Source organism: Rattus norvegicus, chromosome 1 (genome assembly GCF_021556685.1).
Source record: "Rattus norvegicus strain SHRSP/BbbUtx chromosome 1, alternate assembly SHRSP_T2T, whole genome shotgun sequence".
NCBI lineage: Eukaryota > Metazoa > Chordata > Mammalia > Rodentia > Muridae > Rattus > Rattus norvegicus.
In genome coordinates, this window is record NC_141534.1 from 102,912,562 (window position 1) to 102,922,689 (window position 10,128).

At 42.9% G+C, this 10,128-nt stretch overlaps 1 long non-coding RNA gene across 1 annotated transcript; it reads right to left on the reverse strand.

The window, feature by feature from the left end:
* Nucleotides 1-1,524: 1,524 nt before the first annotated feature.
* On the reverse strand, nt 1,525-4,798 carry LOC134485116 (uncharacterized). The gene is made up of 2 exons (XR_015654861.1): nt 4,613-4,798; nt 1,525-1,649 (listed from the first exon to the last, which is right to left on the reverse strand). It is a non-coding gene; the product is annotated as an uncharacterized LOC134485116 (long non-coding RNA).
* Nucleotides 4,799-10,128: the final 5,330 nt, after the last annotated feature.

Consider the following 10,128-nt stretch of genomic DNA (forward strand, 5'->3'; position numbering starts at 1 on the left):
AGTCATTGGTATTCTCGTAAGGGGAATTTATGGGCTGGAAAGATAAGATGACTTAATGGTGAAGATCTTCTCGAGGTCCTGAGTTAGATTCCTAGCACCTATGTGTTGGTTCACATTTATCTCTAATCCTATTCCAGCGAGATATGACACCTCCTTCTGGCCTCTTTGTGCATTACAGCACAGTCAGTCATACATTCAGGCAAAATATTCGTAGACATGGAAATAAAATAAGCCAAACAAATGAGAAATTTGGGTGTAGACAAAGAGGGAAGGTGGCCCCAGGAAAATGGAAACAGTGATTGGAATGACATTTCTACAAGCTAAGGAGGCTAGGGAAGGTATAGAAGGACCCTGTCTCAGAGTCTTATTCCTTGGGCTTAGAGTGGAGCCCTGCACGTACAGCTTGAACTTCTCACTTTTAGAAAGTATGAGATGAAACATCAATTGCTTTGAACCTCTAGTTTATAATCTTTCATCAGAGCATCTCTGGAAAACCACTGGGTAGCTAGTTTTTCCACGCTGAAACACTCATTCTTTTTTTCCCATTTTTATTAAATTGGGTATTTCTTATTTACATTTCAAATGTTATCCCCTTTCCCAGTTTCCAGGCCAAAATCCCCCTAACCCCTCCCCTCCCCTTCCACCTGGGTTTTCCCCTCCCCATCCTCCCCCCATTACCTCCCTCCCCCAATAATCCCATTCACTGGGGGTCCAGCCTTGGCAGGACCAAGGGCTTCCCTTTCCACTGGTGCCCTTACTAGGCTATTCATTGCTACCTATGCAGTTGGAGACCAGGATCAGTCCATGTATAGACTTTGGATAGTGGCTCAGTCCCTGGAAGCTCTGGTTGGTTGGCATTGTTGTTCATATGGGGTCTCAAGCCCCTTCAAGCTCTTTCAGTCCTTTCTCTGATTCTTTCACAGGGGTCCTGTTCTCAGTTCAGTGGTGAAACACTCATTCTTGGAGGGAGGTAGGAAACTCAGAAAGCTTATGACAGTCACTAGCCCCTCCTCCAGGTCAAAAATAGTAAATTATCACTGGAGATAAGAGGCCGCCTACAAATTGGGCAGGGCATTCCAGAGATGTGACATGCCCTGCCCTTGGGATTGTCATCTGATATAGGTCCATGAGGGCAAAGGGAGCAGAGTCGACTTTGTGTGTGTGTGTGTGTGTGTGTGTGTGTGTGTGTGTGTGTGTGTGTGTGTGTGTGTGTGTATGTGTGTGTTGGGGCAGGGGTTCAAAAGCGATATGAGTACATGTGGAAATGATACCATAGGGATCAGTTATGGGGAGGCAGATCAACTTTACTTGGGGTGACTCAAGGCTTGTATAGTTTTGGGGAGAGAGGTCAGAATACCCAAGACGGGCAAAGGTCATTCATTGGCTGTAAGGTATAAAGTCCCAAGATGCCTCGTTAGCATTCCAGAAATCTCAGGTGCTAGCTATATCAGTTTTTATCGGGAGAAAAGAAGTTGTCTTAGTTAGGGTTTTACTGCTGTAAACAGACACCATGACCAAGGCAAGTCTTGTAAGGACAACATTTAATTGAGGCTAGCTTAGAAGTCCATTATCATCAAGGGGGGAGCATAGCAGCAACTAGGCAGGCATGATGCTGGAGAAGCTGAGAGTTCTATATCTTCATCTGAAGGCTGTTAGGAGAACATTGGCTTTCAGACAGTTAGGATGAGAGTCTTAAAGCCCACACCCACAGTGACACACCTACTCCATCAGGGCTATATCTCCTAGCAGTGTCATTCCCCTGGGCCAAGCATATACAAACCAGCACAGAAGTTGAACCTGTAATCTAAGTTTATATGACATTCTGCAGGTAGAGGTGTGGGGAGCTGGGGGGGTGGGGTGGGGTGTTGAACTCCCTGGACAAAGTCAGAGACAGAAGAACTCTGCCACTGAAGGGAGTCCTCCATTTTGCACTGAGCCCTAAAGGCTATCTGGAAAATGGTAGACTTCGATCAGGGCAACAGAGAGATGCAACTTTAGTGAGTTATTTCATATATCGATGTGGGGTTTGATGATATAGATGCCCTTGAATCATTCAAGCCCTGTAAGTCACCCCAATAAAGTCACTCACTAAGCTAGATCTGATTGGAATAATTTCTTTGGCCTGTGGGTGGGGGTCTGTGTTTCACCTTGCTGCTGGAGTGTGTGAATGCCATTTGGGCAGAGGAAATGCAGTGGGGCTAGGCTACATTCCATCCTTGACACTGCAGTTCCCAAACTCCAGGACATCCAGATGCTGCTGGGAACTGAGAGGAGTTGGGAATGGGCTAGCCAGTGAGGAACGGGTGGGGGGGAGGAGAATCTGGCTTAGCTCAGGTTGAGTGTCAGATGCACAGAGAGGTCTTCTTTAGGAGACTTAGGCAGTATTGTTGGGTAACAAAGGCTTCTCCCACAATGGTTCTTGATAAGGACAGTCTTTACTTGTCCAAATTGTTTATTCATGGGGGAAAATGGACGCATACAACTTACTCAGGGTAGACAAGAAATTAAATACCTTTTGCAGGAAGGAATGTCCAGGAAGGGAAGCCTATTGACCAAACCTCAGGGTCAGTCTAGACACCTCATTAGCATGAAAAACTCTAGGTTCTATGCTACATGACCAGTTGCCATGATCTTCTTAGTGGGGTGTCGTGGTCATGTGCTCTAGGACAGTAACTGGGTCAGAAGCAGATTCAAGCGCCCACTCTTCTCAATTATGAGAATTGCCAGGGCTTTTTAATCTGCTTGATCTTACTAGTTTTTCTGTTTGGTGACACGGTTCCACTTGCCCCACATATGGGTAGTACATGGTTTGGGGTGACTTAAGACATTTGTTCATGTCTTCTCAGGAAAATTCACACAACAGAAATGAATGTAGACTATGACACTGGCTCAGTGTGGTGCTGAATAATCCATCTGCCTGGGTTGAGCTGGGGAGTATCGGTTTTTCTGCTTTCACAGTGTTCTCAGAGGACCTCAGCAATGGCAGTGAAGATTAAACCATGTTCTTAATGAAAGTATCCTCTGACTTGAGGCATTCCTTGATCATGGCTTTTTGTCACTGAATGACCAGACTTTGCTCCATAGCAAAGCAGATATCATAACCAAAACATAACTAATGGTAGAAAACTACGGAAGTTTATTTTATTAATTGTAATGGAAGATTGACTAAAGAAATGGCAAGCCAAAATGTTAATCCTTGTAGAACTCAGTTGAATTTGGCTCTCTTTGCATTAGAGACTCTATTAGCCTCCGGCTGACCAATCTCTTAACATGAATCATAGCAATCCTGAACAAAGTAACCTGGAGGATGTTGTGAGATGATTAAGGAAGAGTCTGGTAGACCATAACTTTTCAATCACAGCATTTGTTTCCCTGAAGGCTAGTCCTGGGGTAATTCCAGATTTAAACTAGCCTTGTTCAGGACTGGGTCATAGGTATTTTAATTTAAACCAAGTCCTTTTGGTAAGTTCAGATCCAAGGAGCTATCCTCAGGTAATTGGAATTTGTTTTCAAAATTCACAGGCAAAAACTTGGGGAAAATTAATGGTAGAAAGGACAATAAACAAACCTTGAGGGCTAAATTCAAGCTTATGAGTTGTAGCTGAAGTTTGGGCATACCAGGAAGCAGAAAGGAAGTAGAGTTAGTAATAGGAAGCAGAAGTATTCATAGGAGACAGAGTGTTCATGCTATGTATTAGATTCATCAGAACAATATACTTGGAAACTACTGAATTCTGATAGAAATGCACTTAAGCACATCATTGACCTCTTTCTTGAACTCACTGTGGAAATACCATGTCTAACTCAAAACTTGATATCAAACCTGTTTACATGTGTAGTAAACATGGCCCAGAAGTTTGCACAAACTCCTCTTACTTTTGGCCTTCCTGGATGAGAAGGTATCCTGGGACTTGGAAGCCCAGGAACCACCCAGCTCCGGGAGGAATCCTCCTAAGCAGAGGTATTACTGCTACAAGGGTATCCCCCACTGAGCTCAGGAGCACAGGAGCCCCAGCTCCACTCTACTTCTTTGCTTTTTCCCTTCTTTTTTCTGCTTCTTGGCTTCTTCCAGTGAATGCCACAACAGGTAGCAAATCTCATAAAAGAGATTTAGTAGGAGCATCCAGGGTATTGAGAAGTGAATCCAGGGATGGCTGCCTCTGCTCCTGGGAGTGGACAGCAGAGAACTAAGACACAGACTTTATATATGCTATTTTAGGTGGTAGAGCTTTCCAGGGTTAGGATTGGTGGGATTTCAAGTCTTGGTCTTGGTGGACCTCAGGGATAGGTGGATTTTCCTGTTCAGGGATTGGTGGGATCTTGTTCGGATTTTTCACTTAAGATTAGAATAATCTGGGAAGAGTCTAATTGAGGGACTGAAATGGCCTTTGTGACTATTAGAGAGACTGGAAATGCCATTAAGACATGGTCTGGGAGACCTGGGGTCTGTCTACTGGAGCTCCTCAGGTAGGGGCCTTGCTAGTTTACAAAGTATACAAAGTTTAGAAAGAGAATCCAAGGTTTTCCCTAGCACTTGAGTAGGCATGAGTAGCCAACAGTTACTTGTATGTCATCCTGAGGAAGCAGGTCCATCATGATGGCAGTTACCCACCTAATTTCTTCTATCCTGTCAGGTTAGGAGCTCCAGTTCAAATTGTTCCAGGATATCCAGACTAAGGCATGTGTTCCAAACTCTAATTCACTCATCTCGAATCTCATCTTCACCTGGAAGCCTGTGTAATCATCTCAAAATGGAAGTTAGATCGTATCTGTCACCTCTCCCCAGCTCAGAATCTTCACAGTCCTGACATCACACTTAACAAAGGGTCTGAAGTCTCAGACTGCAGAGCTGGGCTCCTGTCTCTGTGACATCAGCTCATGGTCTGCTTGCCTCCTTTTCGATCTCATCCTCATTGTCCATAGTAACATGGTCATGATTTTCTTTCTAAACAAGCCATCCCTGGTCTCAGAAACCCTAAGTGCTATCCACCCTTCTCTGTGTCTACATACCAACTCTTTTCTGAAATGAGATCAGATCTTTAGGAAGTGTTCAGGCAGTCTTATCCCATTAAAATAGCATCTCCTGGAGGACAGCTACTTTGTATTCTTCCCTTAATGTTCCAACACTTAGCACAGAGCCGGACACTGATAAGGAATCTGAATATTCATTTATTGATTGAATAGATGTTTGGACCAATGGGATATTGAGATGCAGAATCCAATCTTGAAAATATTTGCATCAACTTTGTCACCTTTATTCCATATAGACCGAGTGCTTAAGTCTTGCCAGCTGTGTGATGCTGGACAGATAATCCCATACCTACCCACTACTTATTTGTGTATGATGCTGGACAAATAATCCCCTACTCATACACTACCCGTTTGTATATGATGCTGGACAGTACCACACTAATCACTACCCATTTGTCTATGATGTTGCACAGATAATCTCTCACCTACCCACTAACCATATAGATATGATGCTGGATAGATAATTCCATACACACTCATGCCCCATTTGTATGTAATACTGGCAGACAGATAATCTTTCACCAACCTATTACCCATTGTTTTTGATGTTGGATACATAATCTCACCCCCACCCCCTACCCACATGTGCATGGTGCTGAACAGATGATCCCCACACCCACCTGCTACTCATTTGCTCATTGTACCACCTGTGGTCTGGGACTGTACAGGTTTGCTTTTGTTAACTTGATCCAAACCTAGACATAGCTAGGGAGCAGCAATCTCTACTGAGGAATTGCCTACATGACATTGGCCTGTGGTCATCACTGTGGGCCACTTTATTGATTGATGATTGCTTTGTGAATTCCCAAATTGCTATATGAAGTGCCACCCCTAGGTAGATGACATTGGGAGGTACAAGCAAAGTATTGTCTGAATATGAACCTGACAGGAAGCCAGTAAGCAGCATTCCTTTGTGGCTCTATTTCAGTTCTTGCTTTGACTTCTCTCAATGGGCAACTATAATTGGGGTATGTAAGTCAGATGATTTTTTTCCTTTATAAGTTGTTTTGTGGTTGTTGTTCTTCTTCTTGTTGTTGTGATGTCTAAGCACATCAAATAAAATCAAACTAAGATCAGGACTATGCAAGAGTCTGAGTTATGTTACAGGGAAGACTTCTGGGTATGAGCTTTCAGGGAAATTACATTCTCTTAGTGACACAATCAGTTTAAAGGGCAAAGAATGAGTGTGGTGTAGCATTGTTGAATCATATATTCCTAGCAAAAGTAAGGGCTGGGTTATATTCCCAGCACTAAAATGAATAGATAAATTAATAATTGGGAGAAATGGTGGCCCGAAATAGAGGAAAATGTTCTAACCAATGCCTGGGGAAGAAATTCTACCTGAAGAAGACTTGGACTGAAATATGAACAAAGGGAAGGCTCTGGTCTTACAAAGAAATTTTGTAACTAGTTTGCTTCTGATGCCATGATAAACACCATGACCAAAAGCAACTTATGAAGGAAAAAGTTCATTCTAGGTTAAAATTTACAGTTCATCATTAATAGAAGCCAGGGAAGAGATCAAGGTAGAAACTTATAGACAGGAATTGATATAGAGACCATGGAGGAGCTCTGCTTAATAGCTCACCCAAGGTTCACATTTAGCTGTCTTTCTTATAAAGCCCAGGCACTCTTGCTTAGGCATGATATAACCCATACTGGGATAGTACTCCCACACTGACTAGCAACCAAGAAAATGTCCCACAAACATGCCCACAATATGATAGAATTTTTCAATTGAGTTCTCTCTTCCCAGGCATGGCAAGTTGGCAACGAAGATCAGACATCACATTTAGGGAGAAGGAAACCCAAATGCCAAAGCCCTAAAGCAGAAAAATCTTCAGATGTCTGAAGACCACCTAAAACACCCTTATATTTAGGTGGCAGAAGATAAGCAGTAAGGGAGAGCTTGCATTAAGTAAACAGGTGCCAGAATTTATTGGTTCTGACAAGAAAATTTAGTATCTGTAGTGGTTTGAATGAGAATGTCCTCCATAGGCTCAGACATTTGAACATTTAGGTCCCAGTTTCCTCTCTGCTTTAGAGCTGTATAACCTTGGTATTGAATAGCCAATTATGGGCCTGGGAAATGGTAATTCTTCATATCTCAGCATTCCTTGATTATTTGTAGTTCTTTGTCTAGAAGTGGGGCTCCATGAGATTGCCTCTTTGTATATTAGTCTGTCTGCTGGTGTTGCCCTTATTTAAGTCTTGATTACACAAACATAGGGTTGAGGTATCATGGTGAGACTTCCTTGTAAGTCTAAGGAGATACATTACTATAACAGATTTCCTGGTCCTCTGGCTCATACAATCTTTCTGTTGCCCTCTTCCATGATTTGTCCTAAGCCTTAGGTGGAGGAACCATGTCATTTGGAGCTGACTGCCTCATAACTGTTTCCTGCATTTTGTCCAGTTGGGGTTTCCTGTAATGGTGACAGTCTGATGCAAAAAGACATTTCTTTGATGAGAGATGAGAGCCATACTTACCTGTGGGTGTAAGGATAATATTTAGAATGAAGTTAAGAATTATGCTTGGCTAATGAAATAGAGATTATCCTCTAAGATTCATGATCTAACTACTCCCAGATAGTTGGATAGGTTTCCATTTCCAAGCATGGTTTCCCGCCTGTTGATCAGGCATAATTTAATTTAAAAAATTATTGGTAAATACCAAGATATGAAGGCTATTATTGCATCCTTGGGAGTATCTTGCAGGGATGGTCAATGCTGGGTCCACAGGCACCATGGCTGGGTAGGACTGTTGACTGCTCTCTAATTTTTGCAGCTCATATGACTATATGGAATAAAAGAACAAACCATGAACTTGAACTTGCTCAGCCAGTAAAAGGAAATCATTGAAGACACATTGAGGTGCGTCATGCCATTTGAGGAAGGGTGGAATATTTGCTGTACAGCTGTATTGGGTGTAGCTGGGTCTTTCTGCCCAGGACTCCCCTCTGTATGTGACTATCATCTGTGTCCTTCTGTCTCTGCACATTTCTTATTGTCACATATCAGGGGACAGACAATCAATGCCTAGTGTGGTACATATCTCTCAGTTCCCAGGAGATAAGGATGGGAATCTTACTGAGTCCTTTTGTATAAGAGCTTCCATGGTGAAAGGAGCAAAACACAAGAGCAAGGTCACTCTTACTACTTCTCTGGATGGCATGTAAAAAGTTTTACTGTGAAGGACTAATGAGAAATGCCTAGCACCCTGGGCTTTGAATCATGAGATTTGTTACAAGAAATTTGTTAAGAGTGAAGTTTCATTCTTACGTATATGAAAGTACATTTGGGCCACTCTCTACTGATAGCTATTGTTGATGTATATATTTAAAATGACTTTCAAGAGTAAGAGAGAAAGGGTGAAGTTTGATATATGGATTCAGAATATATCTCACTTTATCCTGCTTGTCTTGCTCTCCAAGCTGTCAATGGCCCAAGTCGAATGTGCAGGCATTTTCTGTCAGAGATGAGATGCTACAATGTTGTTTGGGAGTAACTTGGCTGGGCAGATGTTGTGTGCCCAGAAGAGGTGCCTCAGGTCTGAGATTAGTTGATGCATGTAGCTCTCAACAGGAATGATGTCATTAGAAGTTTGCATCAGCATTGTTTTGTTAGGCTTCTCCTGTGCTACTTACTGTGGCTTCCAGACAATGCTTAATTGCAGCCACATATAGGTGCTATACCTGACGCATAGTACAGTGATGAATGGAGTATGGCAGATCAAGATGTAGAGCTCTCAGCTCCTTCTCCAGCACCATGTCTACCTGTCTACCACCATGCTACCCACCATGATGGATTAAACCTTTCAAACTGTGTGACATCCCAATTACATGGTTTCCTTTATGAGGGTTTCTATGCTCACGGTGTCTCTTCACAGCATAGCAATCCTAAGACACTGTATAAAGTTGGAACTCATTGTGTACATAGACATGGAGCCTCTTGTTTCTTCTCCTAACATTTCTGTAGAAGTCCATACCTGAGGAGGAGTCAGGTTCTTGTCGCTTATTTTTCCAGATTAAGAGGTTTGATGGGAGAGGCCTGCTTGATGGATTGCATGGTTTATCCTTGTACCTCCCCACTAAGGTCTTTTTTGCCATTTAGACAAGAGAAGGAGGTATAGCTGGTGCTGCCCTGAACTACCCTGGCTGCTCAGCTGCTGCCCCACGCCTAGGAAAAATAATGGCTGTCTTTGGGCTAGACAACATAATTTAGTCTGTGGGGAGGGGGCTTATTTGGAAGTCATAGCAAGCACCCACTGAGTGAAATGGTGTTTTCTGAGAAGTGGAGACCAGTGTTGAAGCAATGTTTTTCCTGGGGGTTTTTCCTGGGAGACTTAAAGTAGCTCAACCAACAAGAGTGGTAGTGGCAGAAGAATTATTTTCATTCCCTCCCACCTTCCCTCCCTCCCTCGTTTTCTCCCTCCCATCCCCTCTCCCTCCCTTCCTCTCTTCCTTCTTTCTTTTGCCCATTTCTTTCCCATTTTGGTGCACTCTTGCTCATTTACTCACTTACAGTGTGATAGGAAATGCATATTTGGCCTTTGTCCTAGTTTTGTTCCCTTGGAGCTTCCTGAATTACAGAAACAGCTTTTATTACTATTCACAAGGAGCCTCGTTGAACAAGTCTGAGCTTATGTCAATAAAGTGTCTTTCAGATATCCCTAGAGACTACTGGAGAGGGGGCAGGGATGACCCCTGAAAAGATCAAGGTCTAGAGAGTTGGGCCTTTCAGGTTTACCCTTTCTCTTAATGTGAGAGGAGAGGGGCTGTAAGCCAAGCTCAGTTACAAAGGAAAAGTAATTTCTCATCAGGTCTATGTAATAAAACTCACTGAAGTTCTCCTGAAAGATGGGGTCTAGGGGCTTCAAAATCACTGAAGTATTGGGGTGAGGTAGGATGCCTATAGAAGACTTGGGCCTATGACCTGCTTAATTCATCCATTTCTTTAGACTCTTTCTGAGTTGCATCCTTTATAATAAATAAATAAGCTTTCAGAGGCTTGTGATATTTATCTAACGCCCATAATTATCCCCAAGGGCCATATCCTATGGGCAGGTTCTCTGCACCAGGAAGTGTGCATGATTTT